Below are 22708 nucleotides of genomic sequence, written 5' to 3' on the forward strand. Positions count from 1 at the left end.
TTTAGTAGTTAAGAGTTTATATGAAGAGAAACATGAATATTTAAATAGCAGATACAGACAAATGATAATTTAAATAGAAGAGAAACAAAGACATGACACAGGAAAAAAAAAAAGCCTTTAGGGACCCGCTGGAGGGTTAGACATCAATTCTACCCCGTTGTGTTGGGGGTTTTTATTTTGTTTTCTTTTGTGTTTGAGACAGTCTCACTCTGTTCCCCAGGGTGGAGTGCAGTGACAGGACCTCGGCTCACTTCAACCTTGGCCTCCCAGGTTCAATCAATTTTCCTGCCTCAGCCTCCCAATTACCGGGGATTACAGGTACACACCACCATACCTGACTAATTTTTGTATTTTTAGCAGAGATGGGGTTTCACCATGTTGGTCAGGCTGGTCGTGAATTCCTGACCTCAGATGACCCGCCTGCCTCATCCTCCCTAAGTGCTGGAATTACTGGTGTGAGCCACTGTGCCCAGCTATTTATCTCTTGACCTGAAATTACTCAGTGGCACCATTGAGATTTCTGCCTTGAAAATGGTCCACCTCTCTTTACTGCTAATTGTATGTATTGGAGCCTGTACTCTGTCCATTTTGCTTTTACGTTTTCCAGACCTGGAAGGCATGGACTGGTACCAGGTCACAAAGCTACTATTTGTGTTGTCAAACCTTATTCTCTTCCTCTAGGATGTTGGGATGGAATATGTAGGATTTCTACTCATCCTCATCTTTCAACCTGGAATATGATCTTTGCAGAACAGAGTTTTCTTCTGAGATGAAGAAACTATCAAAAGCAGTCCAGTTCAGTCTGGCCAAAATGGTGAAACCTCATCTCTACTAAAAGAAATACAAAAAATCAGCCAGGCTTGGTGGCATACACCTGTAATCCCAGCTACTGGGGAGGCTGAAACAGAAGAATCACTTGAACCTGGGAGGCAGAGGTTGTGGAGAGCTCAGATCACGCCACTGCACTCCAGCCTAGGCAACAGAGCGAGATCCTGTCTAAAAAATAATAATAATTTAAAAAAAAAATTTTTTTAAGGCAGTCCAATAGCCACTGCCTTCTGTTTCTTCACTTCACATTCCCTGCTCTCTTCTTAACATTTCTGCTTTGGTGACTTCATCTTTGTCCCTATGAGAATGAATGTCATCCCACTCCAAGTCTTCAATCAATGTGCTCCAAAAGGACAGAAGGCCTAAGAGGATGAGTCAGCTTTATTCCTGGTACTGAACCTTGCTTGTTCTCATGTTAGTTGCCCTAAGGAACAGGGAAGAGAAGCAAAAGGGAAGTGATTAACAGGTCAACCTATTTGACTAATTTAAGAGATCAGTTTGAAAGAAAGTGAGAACACACCAGACTCCTATTCTGTGCACGTCAGGCATTAGTAAATATTTATTTTTATGGTGCTTGACATATTACAATTGCCTTTTTCTTTTTCTTTCCTTCCTTCCATCCTTCCTTTCCTTCCTTCCTTCCTTCGTTCCTTCCTTCCTTCCTTCCTTTCTTTCTTTTTTTTTTCTTTCTTCTTTCTTCCTTTTTTTTGAAAGAGTCTCACTCTGTCGCCCAAGCTGGAGTACAGTGGCATGATCTTGGCTCACTGCAGCCTCCACCTCCTGGGTTTAAGCGATTCTTGTGCCTCTCAGCCTCCTGAGTAGCTGGGACTACAGGCATCTGCCACAACGTGCAGCTAACTTTTGTTGTATTTTTAGTAGAGACAGGGTTTCGCCCTGTTGCCCAGGCTGGTCTTGAACTCCTGGCCTCAAGTGATCCACCCACCTCAGCCTCCCAAAGTGTTGGGATTACAGGCATGAGCCACCATGCCCGGCCACAATTGCCTTTTTTAACACTGACGTTGGCTTTTTTTTTTTGAGATGGAGTCTTACTCTGTTGCCCAGGCTGGAGTGCAGTGGCACCATCTCAGCTCACTGCAACCTCTGCCTCCCAGGTTCAAGCAATTCCCCTGCCTCAGCCTCCAGAGTATCTGGGATTACAGGTGTCCGCCACCACACCTGGATAACTTTTTTTGGATTTTTAGTGGAGACAGGGTTTCACCATGTTGCCCAGGCTGGTCTTGAACTCCTGGCCTCAAAGGATCTGCCCACCTTGACCTTCCAGAGTGCTGGAATTACAGGTGTGAGCCACTGCGCCTGGCCAGATGTTGACTTCTTAAGCAGAAACAGAATCAGGATACCCCAGGAGGTCAACAGACATCTACCTGGTGGCCTCATAGGTGAAAATGCTCTCCTGCAACTTAACTGTGACTTGTCCTTCTATCTGTACTCTATATTATAGTGATTTATGTCAGCATCTATGTCTCCATTAGAATGTAACCTCCTGGACCAGGCGCTGTAATCCCAGCTACTCCCATGCCTGTAATCCCAGCACTTTGGGAGGCCAAGGTGGGAGGATCACCTGAGGCCGGGAGTTGACGACCAGCCTGACCACCATGGAGAAACCACATCTCTACTAAAAAAATACAAACTTAGCCAGGTGTGGTGGTACATGCCTGTAATCCCAGCTACTCAGGAGGCTGAGGCAGGAGAATCACTTGAACCTGGGAGGTGGAGGTTGTGGTGAGTGTAGATCATGCCATTGTACTCCAGTCTGGGCAACAAGAGCAAAAACTCCGACACCAAAAAATAAATGTAACCTTCTGGAAAAGCGAATTCATTTTCTTATTCATCTTTGTTTCCCTCTGCATCATTCAAATGGTGCATGTACATGCCAATGTTCAAAAATTTTTTAATCAATCAGTCAAATATTGCTAAAGTGGTAGCTTGTCACTATTGCCTGAGTTTGTTGAGGTCTGCCACTCTGCGTGCCAGCTCTCTGTTAAGAATAATATCAACAATATCAGTTACCTGTGAAAACCATCAACAGCAACTCCCCTGAGAGCCAACGACAACTAGAGATATGGCAAGGAATCATGTTGGAGAATACTCATTCAGAACCTAGCTGAAACAGACCCAGAGAATGGCCGTGAGGAATTGCATCCAGAAAGGAGCCTGTAGAGAACACCCATATTCAATAACAGTGACTGACTTTCAGCACCCAGCAGACAGCCTGTGAGAGACTTTGTTCTGTGTCTCACCCCCCTCTTATGCAGTGAGTGAGGAAAGGGAGACTCAAGGCCAGGCAGTAACCCTGAGAGGTTCCCTAACAGAGAATTGCTGAGAGACTGAGCAGATGCAATAGGAATGCCTCTGTTCTTCTCTCACTGCCTATTTTGGCCATCTCCCTGCTTTTAGACTTTGCAGTGGAGGGGCCAGAGGCTTGAGCCAAGTCAAAGATACAGGAGAAGGATCTGGAATTCACCTCAGTGGGTAGGGCCAATTAAGACAAGAGGGGAGTGCACAGAGGGGAATGTTCAGAAAACAAACCTCTTACAAGAATCTGGAGGTATAAGGGAGCCAAGTCTTCCTACTGAGTTAACCCCTGAATGCTGGTGGGGGCTTCACTTTAATATATGAATGTTGGAAAGAGGTGGGGTAGGGAAAGAAATCACAATACCTTGATCACCAGCTTCTACCAGAGGGATCTTGTCTCCTATTGCTGCTGCCAGGACTTTGGGGCCTCAGTGAGTGAACCTGGCCATCTAGAACCCTAGTTGGCCTTCAGTGAAGAAAATCAGTAACTGGTTTGACTCCTAACTAGTTTGATCTGCCCTACCCCCTCTCCTAGCATCATCTAGAGACCTCTCTAGGGGGAGGCTGTGGGTATAACCGAGTGTATCCACCATTCTATGTCCATGTACCAGGAGCTCTGGGTCTACCTGAGATTCTTTCCATGTGACTGGAAAGAGTGGACCTTGATAGGCAGGGGCTTCAGTTCTCAATATGCTTTCCCAATGTGGCAGCTCCATCAGGGTGGAAAAATTCTGTTCCCCCAGGACCCTCGTCCTCTTTCCTGTACTAGGAAGATGCAGAAGGAGAGGAGTTTGTCCAGACTCTTCTTTCTCTGTGAGCTACTGTGCAAAGTGTCATGTAGCACATGCAGGCAGTAAGGCAGGCAAGGAACATCGTTCCTTGACGTTAAGCTCAGCAGTTACCCAGGGTCCAAAAGTTCTGGGGGCAACTGTCCTCCTTTAAGTCTTGGCTGCTCTACCTAGCAGAACTTCTACCTGTATCTTTCGCAAGTTTTTATTATCAGGAAACTCCCAGGCATTCTGGAAGCTCTGCATGGGAGTAAAACACTGCTGTTGCTGTGCTGCCTTGAATCTATGGCAAAAAGCCCAGAGAAAAAAAAATGGCTTCACACCATGTGTACTGACTCCCCTGGAGCTGGCACCACCAGGATGTCTGCAGAGCCATGTAAATCTTTCTCCAGGCAGTCTGTCTCTTTGGTAGCTACAGAAACAGTGTTTGTTATCCTTTAGTTTTCGGTAGACAGGCAAAAATCTGATGGCGACAGTCTGTTTCTTAAGAGCCAATCAGCAAAACCTTCAGAAAGGAGAAGGCAGCTTCTACCAGAGGGATCTTGTCTCTTAGTGCTGCTCTCAGGACTTCGGGGCCTCAGTGAGAGGACTCCCTATGAAACCGTGGAACTAAAGTTGCCTTTCAGATTTTAACCCTGAGATCAATACACAGTGGGTCAAAGTATAGTTATTCAAAGTCTTAGTAAAGAGGTAAAGTGGCTCCCTGATAGGCAAGATTATGCTGTAACTTTAAAATAGAAAATTAATCCAGGCATGGTGGCTCACGCCTGTACTCCCAGCACTTTGGGAGGCTGAGGCAGGCAGATCCCCTGAGGTTAGGAGTTCGAGACCACCCTGGTTAACATGGTGAAATGCTGTCTCTACTAAAAATACAAAATTAGCCAGGCATGGTGGCACACTCTTGTAACCCCAGCTACTTGGGAGGCTGCTGAGGTGAAGAGTAACTTGAATCCGGGAGGCGGAGGTTGCAGTAAGCCAGGATCATGCCACTGCACTCCAGCCTAGGTGACAGAATGAGACTCCATCTCAAAAAAAAAGAAAAGAAAATTAAACTAAATTCAACAAAGAACATACCAGTCAGAAGAAGGGCTCGTTTGGCTTAAAAGTTTAGGAAGAAGGCTGGGTGCAGTGGCTCATGCCTGTAATCCCAACACTTTGGGAGGCCAAGGCAGGCGGATCAGCTGAGGTCAGGAGTTAGAGACCTGCCTGACCAACATGGAGAAACCCTGTCTCAACTAAAAATACAAAATTAGCCAGGCATGGTGGCACATGTCTGTAATCCCAGGAGGCTGAGGCTGGAGAATTGCTTGAACCCAGGATGCAGAGATTGTGGTAAGCTGAAATTGTGCCATTGCACTCCAGGCTACAGTGAGCCGAGATCCCACCTGTACCACTGCACTTTATCCTGGGCAACAAGAGTGAAACTCTGCCTCAAAAAAAAAAAGTTTAGGAAGATAGAGTGTCTCAGAGGCAAATCTGGTGGTGTTTATCTAAGTTTTGTAGGTAAGAGGTTGCACTAGCCTGTCCCATTCTGAAAGTAGCTGCTTTGGAGTTGAATGGATTTGAGTTTATCATGGCCTGTAAATATTTATTAAATAGGCTGGGCATGGTAGCTCATGCCTGTAATCCCAGCACTTTGGGAGGCCAAGGTGGATGGATTACTTGAGGTCAAGACTAGCCTGGTCAACATGGTGAAATCCTATCTCTACCAAAAAAAAAAAAAATCACAGAAATTAACGAGTCATGGTGGTGTGCACCTGTAGTCCCATCTATTTGGGAGACTGAGGCAGGAGAATTGCTTGAACCCTAGGGGTGGAGGCTGCAGTGAGACAAGATTGCACCACTGCATTCCAGCCTGTCTCAAAAAAAAAAAAAGATTATTAAATAAAACAAACTCCCTTGTTTCTGAATGTGTATTCTGTAAGCAACCTACTCTTACCATCTGACTTCCCAAATGCTGCTCACAGGACATGAATGTTTTGACCCTCGGCCATTAGATTTTTCTATTTCTATTCAAAATGATAGGAATAAACTGGTATTCTGGTTTTGAATCCCAGCCTCTGGAAGCTTGAGTCTGCTTTGGGAGATAAATTCATAATCTGTTGGATTTCTAAACCTGTATAGCTATGGACCAGAACCTCAACCTGGGTGAATTACCAAGGGAAGACCATGCCACAGAGGAATTTTTGGGGTCCATAAAAACTCCCCGACTGGCAGGTTGTCTGTATGCTTCCTACTGAGACTTCTAAAGTTATCAGGCCTCGTGAAGATTATATCTGTAGTCGAGGAATAGGAGGATAAAATTATGTTTGGGATTTTGGTTTGGAGTCAGAGAGACTTGGTATACATCCTTCCATTTTTACCTTAAACAATTGTCCAATCTTTCTGTGCCTTAATATTTTCATCTGTGAACTGAGATAACAAGAATGTCTACTTCTTAGAATTATTAGAGAAAAAAATGAAAGAGCATGTTAAATACTTCATGTAGTGCGTAACATAAATAGATGCTCAGTAACCACTAATTTCTCCATGAGTAGAAAATCTCAAACCGGCTGGGTGCAGTGGCTCACGCCTGTAATCCCAGTACTTTGGGAGGCTGAGGCGGGAGGATCGCAAGGTCAGGAGATCGAGACCATCCTGGCCAACATGATGAAACCCCATCTCTACTAAAAATATAAAAACTAGCTGGTCGTGGTGGCAGACGCCTGTAATCCCAGCTACTTGGGTGGCTGAGGCAGAAGAATCACTTGAACCCAGGAGGTGGAGATTGATTGCGGTGAGCCAAGATTGCACCATGGCATTCCAGTCTGGGTGACGGAGGGAGTCTCTGTCTCAAAAAACAAAAGGAACTATTTTTTTCCTCTTCTCTCACACTACAAGCAACACAGAAGACTTCTGTGACCAATTTGTGGGGGTTTTCCCTACAGACCCGCTGCAGCAGACACCAGCTGAATGTGGATGTCCTCTAATTTAATTTCGTTCTGGCACTACCTGGAGATAGCCTCAGAAAGCACAGGTTGAGGCCTGCATTTCAGATTTAAACCTCAGTCCCTAAGACTGCCCCAACTTCGGACACCAATCGCAAGTTACAGGTTTTACCTCTGCCTCTGACTGACCAACTATAAATCACAGGTTCCACGACCACCTCCTTGAGTTCAATTAGTTTGCTAGAAAAGCTCACAGAACTCAGGAAAACATTTACTGATACTTACTGGTTTATTATAAAGGATATTTATAGGCAAGGTGCAGTGGCTGCACTTTGGGAGGCCGAGGCAGGTGGATCACTTGAGGTTATGGTGAAATCCTGTCTCTACTAAAAATACAACCATTGGCCAGGTGTGGTGGCGCGTGCCTATAGTCCCAGCTCCTCGGAAGGCTGAGGCAGGAGAATCACTTGAACCTGGGAGGCAGAGGTTGCAGTGAGCTGAGATTGTGCCACTGCACTCCAGCCTGGGTGACAGAGTGAGACTCTTGTGTTAAAAAAAAAAAAAAAAAAGGATTATTAGATACAGATGAAGAGATGCATAGAGGGAGGAAGAGGGAAGGATACAGACATGGAACTTGCATGCCCTTCCCAGGCTTGCCACCCTCTGAGAACCTTCATATGTTCAGCTATCTGGAAGTTCTCAGAAATCAGTTCTTTGAGTTTTGTTTGTTTGTTTTTTGAGATTAAGTCTCGCTCTGTCACCCAGGCTGGCACAATCTCGGCTCACTGCAACCTCCACCTCCTGAGTTCAAGCAGTTCTCTGCCTCAATATCCCAAGTAGCTGGGATTACAGATGCCCGCTACCATGCCCAGCTAATTTTTGTATTTTTAGTAGAGATGGGGTTTCACTATGTTGCCCAGACTGGTCTTGAACTCCTGACCTCATGATCCACCCACCTCAGCTTCCCAAAGTGCTAGGATTACAAGCATGAGCCACCTCGCCCGGCCTGATAGATTTATTTGAATATTTAATGTGTAATCACATGGGGAAATAAATCCGTTTATTCTGTATTATAGCAAGGGATAGGATAAGAAAAGTGGGTATTGATAAAGATTTTAGATCAGAATACAAAAGGACTGTGTAATAGTGACCAAAAACTAAAAGTCACATGAGGTTTTAGGAAAAAGACATTCCCTATCACTTGAGGCATTCCTACAGAAACAGAAACAAAAAGAAAGACAAAAAAAAATCACTTCTTTTTCTCCAACTTATTCTTCCTCCCCAAGAGACAACTTAAGCCATGTTGGAGCTGATGGCTGGTGGAGCCTGTCAGATTCTGTTTATCATCATTACCGTCATCCGAAAGCAACCTTGAATGAAGTACTCCTAAGTGTTGTGAAGCTAGGGTGAGGAGTTTTCCCAGTTTGCCCGGGACAGAAGGATTTCCTGGTTTGGGGGATTTTTTCTTAGGTTTTAGCATTAGGCCTCCCAAAGAGCCACCACGCCTGGCAACTTGCCTTTTTGATGATATATCAGGAAGTAATGAGAATTGGAATTTAGGGCAATAAAGCAAAATAATTCAGTTTTGAAATATGACAGAGCCTGTTTTGAGCTGGCTCTGTCAATTATTATACGTGTGGCCTTTGGCAAGTTACTTTACCTGGGTCTTGGTTTTCTCAACTGTAAATTGGGAATAATATTAGTACTATTACGTAGTAGACCATAATAAGCACCCAGTAAATAATAAACGGTAGGAATTTTATCATTGTTGTTAATAACCTCCACAATTATTGTCTGGGCTGAATAGCTGCAGTCTTGACCTCCCAGGCTCAAGCAGTGATCGATCCTCCCACCTCAGCTTTTCACATAGGTGGGACTATTGGCAAATGCCATTATGTCCAGCTAGTTTATTTTTTAGTTTTTGAGAGATAGGGTCTTACTGTGTTACACAGGCTGGTCTCAAACACCTGGGCTCAAAAAAGCCTCCTGCTTTGGCCTCCCAAAGTGCTGGGATTATAGGGGTGAGCCATTGTGCCCTGCCACCTGTGCTTTTTAATGGCTCATTTGTATCTAGGCTCTAGACTGTTCCAAATGCTTGGGAGTTCTGGAAACATTACGTACCTCTAAGTGTGGTATTATAGAAATTGATCAATCTGACATTTTTACCGGCAGTTTCAAGTTAAAATGTTCATTTTCAAACATCATTCTGCAAAGGCTCTTTGTTCTACAACTCATTTTGTCCAAACATTTCTTATTCTTCTCTTAATATTTGTCAAATACTGAAGGACCACTTGGACACCAAACTTTGCTTTCTCAAGGAAGCCTAGGAAAAGAAAATTCCTAAAGCACAAGAACGAGACATAAGACAGTAATTACTTTTCGCCTTTAATGTTGCCCTTGATCTTATGCTGAAAAAGCAGTAGGTAAAGAGGCGTGCATGATCCTGCAGGGGAAGGTGCTATGTGAATAAAGGAACCTGAAGGCATGTTTGACGTGGCTTGCTGACTTTCCCTACCCGTCTCTCTCCTCTACTTACCTGCAGAACTAACGATGTCGCCTTAAATCTGTTGGTCACCGTCCAATCAACTACATTCCTCACTTAAGGACTGGACACAGAGTCCCCATTAAAGTCACTCTTTTAAATCTATGGTACTCCCCTAAGGTGTTCCCTGAGAGAAAGTAAATGCTTCAGAAAAACAGATAAAGTCAAGAATACTGACATCATTCATGTGTCTATTTGAAAGTTGTGGAATTTTTAAAAATCTCATCAGTCCAAAGTAAACCTATTTGAAAGTGACCACTGAGAGTTGGCCTCCTGTCTAAAGGTTTAGCTGTAAGTAAACAATCTAAAAAAAAAAAAAAAAATTAAAGACCTTGTTTTTGTTTTTGATCAGACTGTTCAAAGAAAGTCTTTTGTGGGTGAAAGTTCACTAGGCTGAAATAATAGAAACATTCGAGAGTGGAATACGACCTTTATCCTTAAAGCAGGGTGCCTTCGTTTATTTTTGCTAGCCTCCTTCATGGGAGAACGTGGACACTGCTTGTCTCACTTCTCAGAATATTTTGCAAGTTGATCGTTCATATGAGGAGAACCAAGCAGAAGATAATATGTTAAGCAGTTGGGCAACTAGCTAGGTCTAGGAAAACTGGCAACAAATTTCCTAAGGGATGGTCTTCAGTTGGCAAATAACCTCCCAAGTTATCCGTAATGTTTAAAAAGCAAAAAGAGACCAGGCGTGATGGCTCACGCCTATAATCCCAGCACTTTGGGAGGCCGAAGTGGGCAGATCACGAGGTCAGGAGCTCGAGACCAGCCTGGCCAACATAGTGAAACCCCATCTCTACTAACAATACAAAACTTAGGCCAGGAGCAGTGGCTCACACTTGTAATGCCAGCAGTTTGGGAGGCCGAGGTGGGCGGATCACTTGAGGTCAGGAGTTTGAGACCACCCTGGCCAACATGGTAAAAACTCATCTCTACTAAAAATGCAAAAAATTAGCTGGGCGTAGTGGCGGGCACCCCTAATCCCAGAAGAATCATTTGAACCCGGAGCCGGAGGTTACAGTGAGCTGAGATCACGCCATTGCTCTCCAGCCTGGGTGACAAAAGTGAAACTTCATCTCAAGAAACAAAAAAAACCCCAACAATTAGCTGAGTGTGGTAGCACGCACCTATAGTTTCGGCTACTCGGGAGGCTGAGGCAGAAGAATTGCTTGAACCCAGAGGCAGAGGTTACAGTGAGCTGAGACCACGCCATTGCACTTCAGCTGGACACAGTCGCTCATGCCTGTAATCCCAGAACTTTGGGAGGCTGAGGCAGGCGGATCACCTGAGATTAGGAGTTCAAGAGTATCCTGGCCAACATGGTGAAACCCCATCTCTACTAAAAATACAAAAATTAACTGGGTGTGGTGGCAGGCACCTATAGTCCCAGCTACTTGGGAGGCTGAAGCAGGAGAATCACTTGAACCCAGGAGGCGGAGGTTGCAGTGAGCTGAGATGGCACCATTGCACTCCTGCCTGGTCGACAAGGGTGAGACTTCATCTCAAAAAAAAAAAAAAAACAAAAGGAGGCCAGGTGCGGTGGCCCACACCTGTAATCTCAGCACTTTGGGAGGCCGGTGCGGGTGGATCACCTGAGGTCAGGAGTTTGAGACCAGCCAGACCAACTGGTGAAACCCCATCTCTACTAAAAATACAAAATTAACTGGGTGTGGTGGCACATGCCTGTAATCCCAGATAGTCAGGAGACTCGCTTGAACCCAAGAGGTAGAGGTTGCAGTGAGTCAGAATTTGGCCTTTGCACTCCAACCTGGGCAACAAAAGCAAAGCTCTGTCTCAAAAAAATATAATAAAAAATAAGAAAATAAAAAGCAAAAGGAAAAAAGTAGGAGGAATTTTCCCACTCCCATAGCTCTGTATGCATCTTGCTACACAGATTGCTATAAAAACCACCCAGAGGCCGGGCGCGGTGGCTCATGCCTATAATCCCAGCACTTTGGGAGGCCGAGGCGGGTGGATCACGAGGTCAAGAGATCAAGACCATCCTGGTCAACAAGGTGAAACCCCATCTCTACTAAAAATACAAAAATTAGCTGGGCATGGTGGTGCACGCCTGTAGTCCCAGCTACTCAGGAGGCTGAGGCAGGAGAATTGCCTGAACCCAGAAGGCGGAGGTTGCGGTGAGCCGAGATCGTGCCATTGCACTCCAGTCTGAGTAACAACAGCGAAACTCTGTCTCAAAAAAACAAAAAACAAAAAACCACCCAGAACTGAAAAAGAAAAGATGGCTATTCTGACCTATACCCTGATTTAAACCTTACTTTTGAACTTTATTCAAGAGATAAAAACATGAACTTAATCTTTCATTAATGAACCTCTAAATTGAGAGAGGTCAAAACTACAATTTCAAGAGTGTAAAGGTAATTATTAATACATGCCCATGAGTTTGCCATGTGTTTTGGTTGGGGCAATAGTATGTCCTAAATTATCTGGAAAAGTCCAGATTTTATATTTTATCTCATAAGTCTTTTACTCCTCAGATCATAAAGTTCAGAAATTTTTCAATTGAAAACCGTGATTATTTTAATTATAGTTTATAAGCTCTATTAGCAATAATGATAAACATGGCCAGACACTATGGCTCATGCCTGTAATGTCAGCACTTTGGGAGGCCAAGGCAGGGGGGGTCACCTGAGGTCAGGAGTTCAAGACCAGCCTGGCCAATATGGTGAAACCTCATCTCTACTAAAAATACAAGAATCAACCAGGTGTGGTTCCATGCACCTGTAATCCCAGCTACTCTGGAGGCTGAGACAGGAGAATCACTTGAATCTGGAAGGAGGAGGTTAGGTTGCAGTGAGCTGAGATCATGCCACTGCACTCCAGCCTGGGTGACAGAGCGAGACTCTATCTCAGAAAAAAATTAAAAAAAATAATAATGATAAACAAAGCTGTTTTAGGCTAAAAAAAAGGCTGCTGAAGAACAAATAGTCATCTTGCATCCCCTTACAACATTTTACCAGCGTAACGACAGACATACCCCATACGTGGTTTTAATGCACACTCAAAGAATAGGACTTACCATGACTACTGCTATAATTAGTCTCTCTCCTTACTCTAGTGTAGCTGGGGAAAAAAGCAGGGGTATTGGCTTATGTCCCTTCTGAGTTGTCACCCTACTTGGAAATTGCATGCTGTTCCCAGGTGCCCAATACATCACATGCTGTCACCCAATCATCTGCTCCATCATGGGTCCCCACTCACTTAATTACAGATCACTGCCCCAGACTCATGGACACACTTCTTTTGTAGGATATTGTTCCCTGTGATGGGTGTAGCATACGAGTAAATGTGAGGAAAGGCACATTTTTCTATTTTTTAAAATTTTTTTATTTTCAATTTTTTTAAAGATGGGGTTTCACCATATTGGCCAGGCTGGTCTCAAACTCCTGACCTTGTGATCCACTGGCCTTGGCCTCCCAAAGTGCTGGGATTACAGGGTTGAGCCACCATGCCCGGCCAAAAGGCACATTTTCTTTTCTCTTTTCCTTTTTTTTTTTTTTTTTTTTTGAGACAGAGTTTCGCTCTTGTTACCCAGGCTGGAGTGCAATGGTGCGATCTCGGCTCACCGCAACCTCTGCCTTCTGGGTTCAGGCAATTCTGCCTCAGCCTCCCGAGTAGCTGGGATTACAGGCATGTGCCACCATGCCCAGCTAAATTTTTTGTATTTTTAGTAGAGATGGGGTTTCACCATGTTTACCAAGATGGTCTCAATCTCTTGATCTCATGATCCACCCGCCTCGGCCTCCCAAAGTGCTGGGATTACAGCTTGAGCCACCACGCCCGGCCGAGGCACATTTTTCTTTACTTCTTTATCCCCTTATTCTCCTCAGCTCCACCACACAAGATAGTAGTATAAGTCTAATAGACTTAGTGAGTGGGTGAAGTAACTTAAATAAATCACACTGTAGGAAGAAGGGAAAATTAAACTTAACACAAAATCTGCTATATTGGCACAATTTTAGTACATTTGATAGGCAGGAGCTCTATTTAAGCTGTCTTCCTAGAAGTCCCATCAATACTTTCACTTAATCTTATTCATTAGGAACTTAGACTTATGGCCACACAGACGCACTGGTTTAAGAATGAAGTCTGACAGTTACCTTGGAAAAAAAAAAAGAATGAAGTCTGGCTGCGCCTGTAATCCCAGCACTTTGGGAAGCTGAGGCAGGCGGATCATGAGGTCAGGAAATCGAGACCATCCTGGCTAACAAGGTGAAAATCCATCTCTATTAAAAATACGAAAAATTAGCCAGGCGTGGTGGCACCTGCCTGTAATCCTAGCCACTCGGGAGGCTGAGGCAGGAGAATCACTTGAACCCAGGAGGCAGAGGTTGCAGTAAGCCAAGATTGCACCACTGTACTTCAGCTTGGGTAACAGAGTGAGACTCCATCTCAAAAAAAAAAGAATGGAATTTATATTCCTCTCCCAGATTTCTCATGTCACTATGGTTTTAGCTTAGTGAACTTTTGTTTTGAGACAGTCTCACTATGTCACCCAAGCTGGAATGCAATGGCACAATCTCAGCTCTCTCTAATCTCAGCCTCCCGGGTTCAAGCGATTCTCCTGCCTCAGTCTCCGAAGTAGCTGGCATCACAGGTGCCCACCACCATACCAGGCTAATTTTTTGTATTTTTTTTTTCTTTTTTTTTTTTTTTAAAGATGGGGTTTCACCATGATGGCCAGGCCGGTCTTGAACTCCAGACCTCAGGTGATCCACCCACCTTGGCCTCCCAAAGTGCTAGGATTACAGGCATGAGCCACAGCGCCCGGCCCAATTTTTTGTATTTTTAGTAGAGACGGGGTTTCACTATGTTGGCCAGGCTGGTCTTGAACTCCTGACCTCATGATCCTCCTGTCTTGCATCTACCACCATAAGAGGAAGTCAGGTGGTGGGAAATAAAATGAGATTAGTCATACTGATTGATCAAGTTACGGTTTTTTTTTACTCCAAGTTTTAGTGTATTAATGGTGGTCTTGCTAAATGACTTTTTGATTGCCCCAGGAAACCTAACAAGATATTACTTCCTTCCCAGGGGGTTGCCTTGTAGAAAACCTAATTTATAATCTTTTTACCCTACCCATAGGTCTGACAGCCCTGCCATTTCCTAACTTCTGCTATGTGGCCATCCTCCTACCTTTGGAAGCTCCATTCATGACCCACAGAGTTGGTCTCATCCTGGGAACTCTCTCTTGCTTCTCCCAGTGGTTCGTTCTCCAAGTCTGAGTTATTCAGTCAAGAAAAAAAAAAAAAAAAACAAATGCTTCAGACGACTCTTGCAAGCTAGTCCTGGCTTTTGGTGTCCCAGGCCACAGAAGAGCCCGGACGGTACATGGGTCCTCCAAGCGTTTGTTTCCTCACCACTGTGAGTGGCAAATATGCCTCTTTATCCTTAAAATTGTCCAGCCGGTAACCGCTGGAACACACTGACCTAGATGCACACATACAAACACACCTTTCAAGGGCAAATGTTAGTTCACAAAGACAATTGTAAAATCTAAACCAAAGCTCACAAGTGAGAGCTGCCTTTGATGTGAATTCAGCCCACAGAATCTACTCCACCCGATTATATCTAATTGCTTCACCCATTTATAGTAATGGCCTGTCCTCTGAGATCACTGGAGTTTAAGATCCCTGAATCTAAACCTGTAAGTTAGAAAATAGACATTTTCCTAATGCCCTATAATATATAAACATATTTCCTTTTTCTCCTTCTGCTTTTATTTTTATTTTTTTGAGATACAGTCTTGTTCTGTTGCCCAAGCTGGCATGATCTCAGCTCACTGCAACCTCCACCTCCTGGGGTCAGCCGGTTCTCCTGCCTCAGCCTCCCAAATAGCTGGGACCACAGGAGTGTGCCACCATACCTGGCTAGTTTTTTGTATTTTTAGTAGAGATGAGATTTCATCATGTTGGTCAGTTCTTAGCAAAACTTATCTCCTTCCCCAGCCTTTGAACTACCAGAGATGGAGAGGAGATTTGATTCTTCAGGTCACATATTAGTATTAATAATTTTCCACATTCATCCTTAACAGTTACACTTCCTGCCACTGTTTGGAATATTGATAATTGGGCAATAATCCCTTCAGGATTTAGTTTAATAAACTTTTATTTTCTTCTGTTATATCATCAGACATTTTCATTTGTTCAACAAATATTTACTGAGCACCTTCTACGTTGTCAGGTGTGTATTCTAGACACCCAGAGTAGAGCTGTAAACAAAACCAAGCTACTTTCCTCATTAAGCTTTATTATTTTGGTAAAGGAAGCAATTTCAGTATCCAGAATATACAGCCTATTTTCAATGTCTGTAATGCTGAAGATTGAATATACTCCGGCTTTCAGAATTATCCGTCTTGCATGTAATCTCACATGTACATCTTTTATGAAATCAGAAGCTTTTTATCTCAACTCAAATAAAGTAATTGTACATTATTAAGCATCTACTAAGGAATAAAATGTTTAAATGTAACTAGTCCATTACTAGTTAGCTTAATAGATAGGGAAGGGTATTAGTGACATCAAGGTTATTAACTCTTGGGCTAATTCTATGTATAAACAATACCCTTCAGTCTCAGAGCCACAGACTACTTTGCTAACCCTGGCCAGTCCTCTTTCAGATGCATCAGTTGGAAACAAGAGAAATCAAGGAATAGGTCGAGCACAGTGGCTCACGCCTCTAATCCCAGAACTTTGGAAGGCTAAGGCAGGTGGATCATGAGGTCAGAAGATCGAGACCTGCCTCACCATCATGGTGAAACTCTGTCTCTACTAAAAGTACAAAAATTAGCTGGGTGTGGTGGTGAGTGCCTGTAATCCCAGCTACTCAGGGTGCAGTGAGCCGAGATCGCGACATTGCACTCCAGCCTGGGCGACAGAGTGAGACTCCATATCAAAAAAAAAAAAAAAAAATCAGAGAATATTAAGTATCAGTATCATTGGAAAAACAACTTAACATCTAAATCCTGCTTATAACTGTTTAAAGAAGCGTCCTGGACAATGGTACCAAATGTGGCTCGGGGCAGTCTTCAAACTGAAAGCTACAGGCACCCTTCTCTTTCCACCAGTCAGGAGAATCGGAAGTTCTTTTATTTGGAACAAATCCTGGGGATGAGATTGCAGTCCTGTGCTGCTGCTATAGTACAGTCCTCTGTCCTCAAGACATTTTGTGAATGAAACTATTAGTACAATAATTTAAGAAAATAACAGTGGCCAAGTGCCATCGCTCACGCCTGTAATACCAGCACTTTGGGAGGCCGAGGCGGGCAGATCACGAGGTCAGGAGCTCAAGACCATCCTGGCGAATATGATGAAACCCAGTCTCTACTAACAATACAAAAAAATTAGGCCAGACGCAGGGGCTCACACCTGTAATCCCAGCACTTTGGGAGGCTGAGACAAGTAGATCATGAGGTCAGGAGTTTGAAACTAGCCTGATCAAAAAAGTAAAATAAATAAAAATTTTAAAAAATTTTGGCTGGGAGCGGTGGCTCAAGCCTGTAATCCCAGCACTTTGGGAGGCCGAGGCGGGTGGATCACGAGGTCAAGAGATCGAGACCATCCTGGTCAACATGGTGAAACTCCGTCTCTACTAAAAATACAAAAAATTAGCTGGGCATGGTGGCTGTAATTCCAGCGTGCCTGTAATTCCAGCTACTCAGGAGGCTGAGGCGGGAGAATTGCCTGAACCCAGGAGGCGGAGGTTGCCCGCCATTGCACTCCAGCCTGGGTAACAAGAGCAAAACTCCGTCTCAAAAAAAAAAAATTTTTTTTTAAAAAGGAAAATAACTAGCCTGGTCAATATGATGAAACCCTGTCTCTTCTAAAAATACAAAAAATAGCTGGTCGAGGTGGCTTGAGCCTGTAATCCAGCTACTCAGGAGGCTGAGGCAGAAGAATTGCTTGAATTCAGGAAGCAGAGGTTGCGGTCAGCCAAGACTGTACCATTGCATTCCAGCCTAGCATCAAGAGTGAAACTCTGTCTCAAAAAAAAAAATTAGCCAGGAATGGTGGCACATACCTGTGGTCCCAGCTACTCGGGAGGCTGAGGCAGGAGAATTGCTTTAACCCGGGAAGTGGAGGTGGCAGTGAGCCGAGATCGTACCACTACACCTCAACCTGGATGACAGAAGTAAGACTCTGTCTCAGAAAAAAAAAAAAAGAGAATGACAAATGTCAAGGGGGCATTTTGAGAATTAAAGCTGATACAATCTAGTGTTCTGACATGCCTGAAGGACCTGCCTGCTAACATTCCATGTGTATGAAGGATTAAGAAAGAGCTTACGGGAAGAGAACCACAACACAGGGTTAGGAGAGAGAAGGAATACTAGGCACAAACCAAATTTATGTTTGAATTTTAGCAGATAGGAGCTAAAATAAGTAAAGGGTGTGTAAAATCTAAAAGAGTAATTTCCATAAAATCCTGTGAATGTCAGGACTTTAAAGCAGCCCTTTCTGATTGGCTATGACTGTCAGATTGTCACTGTGTGGCTTAGAGTTGGGGCGAAGAGTGCTTTGCAGGTTAGAATTGCTATTGAAGGGATCATAGGCTGAAACAGCCGACATAATGGCCCCAAAAGAAGCCAGGCAGCAGCATACCTGAGTGAGCACTGGCAATGTAACATATACGTCAGTGGCTGCGGGTGTTTTTGTCTCTAGCACCCGTGTGCGTATCCAGGTTGGTAAAGGATGACAGGGGACTGAACTGAAGTGAATCAGAGGGGAAGAAAGGAACTTTATTTTATTTTTTGTTTTGAGATGGAGTCTCGTTCTTATCCTCCATACCTGGGATTACAGGCATGAGCCACTGCACCCAGCAAGAAGGAACATTTATGGGTGGTTGAGTGTAGTAGTTAAGAGTGGCTTCACAGAGTCCAGGTGCAGTGGCTTATGCCTGTAGTCCCAGCACTTTGGGAGGCTGAGGCGGGCAGATCGCCTGAGGTCAGGAGTTCGAGACCAGCCTGGCCAACATGGTGAAACCCCATCTCTACTAAAAATACAAAATTTAGCGGGGCATGATGGCAGGCACCTGTTATCCCAACTACTCGGGAGGCTGAGGCAGGAGAATCACTTGAAGCTGGGAATCGGAGGTTACAGTGAGCTGAGATCACACCATTGTACTCCAGCCTGAATGACAGAGTGAGACTCTGTCTCAAAAAAATTAATAAATAAATAAATAAATATGGAAAGAAGGATGGCTAGAATGAACTCTGCTGTGCTGGATCAGAATTGGAAATATCAATATGAGCACATATTTTTATAAACTGGGTATGTGTGTGCATTGTTTGTGTGCATTAGTGTGATAGTCTGTCCTCTGAAAGAACCTATAAACCAGGATACTCCAGTACAAATGAGTACACCTAGAACTCAGATTGTTCTAATTACTATTCTTCCTAAAGAAACCAGAGCTGCTTTTTTTTTTTTTTAAGACAGAGTCTCTTTTGTCACCCAGGCTGGAGTGCAATGGCACGATCTTGGCTCATTGAAACCTCCACATCTGGGGTTCAAGCAGGTCTCCTGCCTCAGCCTCCCAAGTAGCTGGGATTACAGGCACCCGCCACCATGCCTAGCTAATTTTTGTATTTTTAGTAGTGACAGGATTTTACCATGTTGGCCAGGCTGGTCTCGAACTTCTGACCTCAGGTGATCCACCCCCCTAAGCCTCCCAAAGTGCTATGATTGCATGTGTGAGCCACCACACCTGGCCAGTGGAAGAGGATATTTACATAGTCTCAGAGTATCTTCCGATAAGATATTTTTTAACTATAAAAGGAAAACTGGTCCTTTTCAAGTGAAGAAATCTGACAGATATCCCCTTAACCAAGTAATCAAAGTTAATGTCAACAGTAATGGAACAAGTCAACTCCTAATATTATGTATGGATCACAACATCACTTCTACGCTATTCCCGCTAAGAATGCGTAACCTCAATATAATCATGAAGAAACACAGACAACCCAAGTTAGGGGATCTACAAAACAACTGGCCTATAACTCCTCAAACTTGTCGAGATTATGAAAGACAAAATTTGGAAATTCTATTCCAGATTAAAGGAGACTAGACACTTGACAACTGAACACAATGTATGATATGGGATTTATTTTACCATAATGACATTATTGGAATATTTGAGCAAATTTGGATGAGGCCTGTAGGTTAGAAAATATTATTGAATCAATATTGATTTCTTAATTTTTATAATTGTGGTTATGAAAGAGAATATCCTTGCTTTTAGAAAATATACACTGGCGGGGCGTGGTGGCGCATGCCTGTAGTTCCAGCTACCCGGGAGGCTGAGGCAGAAGAATAGCTGGAACCTGGGAGGCAGAGGTTGCAGTGAGCTGAGATCGCGCCACTGCACTCCAGCCTGGGTGACAGAGAAAGACTCTGTCTCAAAAAAAAAAAAGAAAAGAAAAGAAAATACACACTGAAGTGCTTAAGGGAAAGGGGCATCCTGTCTATAACTTACTATAAAACAGAAGAAAGTTCAGAAAAAAATTACACACATACATATGCACACAAATACAGTGAGAGAGAAAGAGCAAGTGTGTAGTAGATATTACCCTAGGTTGCTAGGAGAATCAAAATTAACAAGCAATTAATTCATGACTAACATCAGAAACCTGGCGGAATTGTGCCCCAATGCCCTTTTATCGAGTTCCCAGTGCCAATTTATGATGTAACAAAAGGTAGCACTCCACATGGCAAAAAGGCTCAAATGCCAGCGAGTCACTCTGTATGTTTGGGACATTTTTTTTTTTTTGAGACAGAGTTTAGCTCTTGTTGCCCAGGCTGATGTGCAATGGCACGATCTTGGCTCACCACAACCTCCGCCTCTTGGGTTCAAGCAATTTTCCTGCCTCAGTCTCCCAGTTAGCTGCGATTACAAGCATGTGCTACCACGCCGGCTAATTTTGTATATTTAGTAGAGATGGGGTTTCACCATGTTGGTCAGGCTAGTCTCGAACTCCTGACCTCAGGTGATCCACCGCCTAGGCCTCCCAAAGTGCTGAGGTTACAAGCCTGAGCCACCACACCCGGCCTTATAGAACACTTAGATACTTTTCTAGCACAAAATTTTTAAACTCTCATTATCACATTGAGTGATTGCAGTCACAAATTTCACACAGCTCTCCTGCTTGTATCATAGAATAATCCATTTTCTGATGAACAGATTGAATCCAAATAAATTCCAAACACTTGTATAATGTAGAGATAAAACATCTTAGGTTCAAAGCTCAAAGCTAATTAAAAACTGGCATGGGCCACGGTTTGAACCATCACCAACTTGTCTTTGCTCTGTTATTTGTCTGCTATCTTTGTCTGCTACTCCATATCACTTGCTGGAAGGAAGCAGCCATATTGAAATACAAATTGTGCTTGTTACTTTTTAAAAAAAGGAAAACAAATAGATGGTTTATTCTAAGAATGTACAGGAACTTATATTCTAAACGTCCATAAATGCATATTCTAGGGACTCTTATCTTAGAAGCCTACTACAGTTTCTCTTTAATCTTTTTAAACATCCTGTTACATAAATTGCAGCTGTATCTATAGCAGGAAGAATAATAAGATAATAATTGGTCAAACATCAAAAGCACTTGGGTGGGTCTTCCACAAACCTTTAGTCTTCTCTCCCACCAACACCATGTTCTTAGCTTTTTATTTTTCCAACCTCATTAATGTATTTTTTGTTTGTTTGTTTCTTCTTTTTCCTTTCCCCTGAGTAATTACTATGAATTTTTGCCAGGTCAAGAATTCTTCCCAAGAACAAACCCCAAGTATGAAAAAAATCAAACAAATTGTACCTGACAATAAGATGTACTCTTTCCAGGCCCACCCCCTCCCTTTGATTTCTTTCTCCAGATTGAGTGGGTTTAATTGGTGGAATTGCACGTCCTCAGGGTTTCATGAAGGAGAGATCCTCTACCCGACCTATGACCTGCTTGGAATTTCCTATTAACTTTCATGGGATGAATTTGGAATTGTCTTTACCACCCAGTATTTACTAAGTAAGAATCACACAAATTGTCTTACGCAGGCTGTGAATCTAATATATGTATACATATAGCAAGTATTTCTTGATGATAAAATGTTAGAGTTGGCTGGGAGTTGCTGCAAGTCGGAGGGAAAAAAAGAAAGAAAAAGAAAAATGTTAGAGTTATGGCCGGACACGGTGGCTCATGCCTGTAATCCCAGCACGTTGGGAGGCCGAGGTGGGTGGATCACTTGAGGTCAGGAGTTCAAGACCAGCCCGACCAACATGGTAAAACCCCGTCTCTACTAAAAATACAAAAATTAGCTGGGCGTGGTGATGCACACCTGTAATCCCAGCTACTCAGGAGACTGAGGCAGGAGAATCGCTTGAACCCAGGAGGCAGAGGTTGCAGTGAGCAGAGATCGTGCCACTGCACTCCAGCCTGGGCAACAGAACTAGACTCAGTCTCCAAAAAAAAAAAAAGAAAATACAAAAATTAGGGGCCAGGTGCGGTGGCTCACGCCTATAATCCCAGCACTTTGAGAGGCCGAGGAGGGTGGATCACCAGGTCAAGAGATCGAGACCATCCTGGTCGACGAGGTGAAACCCCGTCTCTATTAAAAATACAAAAATTAGCTGGGCATGGTGGTGCACGCCTGTAGTCCCAGCTACTCGGGAGGCTGAGGCAGGAGAATCACTTGAACCCAGGAGGCAGAGGTTGCGGTGAGCCGAGATCGTGCCATTGCACTCCAGTCTGGGTAACAACAGCGAGACTCCATCTCAAAAAAAAAAAAAAAAAAAAATTAGCCGGGTGTGGTGGTGGGTGCCTGTAGTTCCCGATACTCAGGAGACTGAGGCAGGAGAATCACCTGAACCCAGGAGGCGGAGGTGGCACTGAGTGGAGATCGTGCTGCTGCGCTCCAGCCTGGGCAACAGAGCAAGACTTGGTCTCAAAAATGATAATAATAATGAAAACATTTTTATTGAGTTTTTTCTAGATGCAGTTCTTGGCAGGTATATCTAATTACACTACAATAACCCTGAGGGATAGGCATTGTAATTATTCCCATTGTACAGATGAGGAAACTGGGGCATGGAGGGACTAAATAATTTGCCCAAGGCCACACGCTAAGTAAGTGGCTGATACAATGTTGGAACCCAGGTTTGCCTGATTTTTAAGTATTCCTCTTCTTTTTCTTTTTTTGAGACTGAGTCTTGCTCTGTTGCCAGGCTGGAGTGCAGTGGCACAATCTTAGCTCACTCAACCTCCTCCTCAGGTGTTCAAGCCACTCAGCTGCCTCCCAAGTAAC

At 43.8% G+C, this 22708-nt stretch overlaps 2 protein-coding genes across 11 annotated transcripts in view; both read left to right on the forward strand.

Annotated features, from left to right (window-relative positions):
* Nucleotides 1-22708, forward strand: part of LRIG2 (leucine rich repeats and immunoglobulin like domains 2) — a 191585-nt gene that overhangs the window by 34196 nt on the left and 134681 nt on the right. For 2 of the 6 annotated variants that reach the window (XM_078332772.1, XM_078332774.1), the window contains exon 3: nucleotides 14508-14786. The exons of the other annotated variants lie outside the window; for them this stretch is intronic. The gene's annotated coding sequence lies outside the window, so the exon portion shown is untranslated. The remainder of the gene's footprint in view (nucleotides 1-14507; nucleotides 14787-22708) is intronic. 6 annotated transcript variants of the gene reach the window in all.
* The window catches only part of LOC118143092 (large ribosomal subunit protein eL37), a 64059-nt gene that overhangs the window by 34196 nt on the left and 7155 nt on the right, over nucleotides 1-22708 (forward strand). For 2 of the 5 annotated variants that reach the window (XM_078332779.1, XM_078332777.1), the window contains exon 3: nucleotides 14508-14786. The exons of the other annotated variants lie outside the window; for them this stretch is intronic. The gene's annotated coding sequence lies outside the window, so the exon portion shown is untranslated. The remainder of the gene's footprint in view (nucleotides 1-14507; nucleotides 14787-22708) is intronic. 5 annotated transcript variants of the gene reach the window in all.

The sequence above is a fragment of the Callithrix jacchus genome, chromosome 7, assembly GCF_049354715.1.
Source record: "Callithrix jacchus isolate 240 chromosome 7, calJac240_pri, whole genome shotgun sequence".
NCBI classification, from domain to species: domain Eukaryota; kingdom Metazoa; phylum Chordata; class Mammalia; order Primates; family Cebidae; genus Callithrix; species Callithrix jacchus.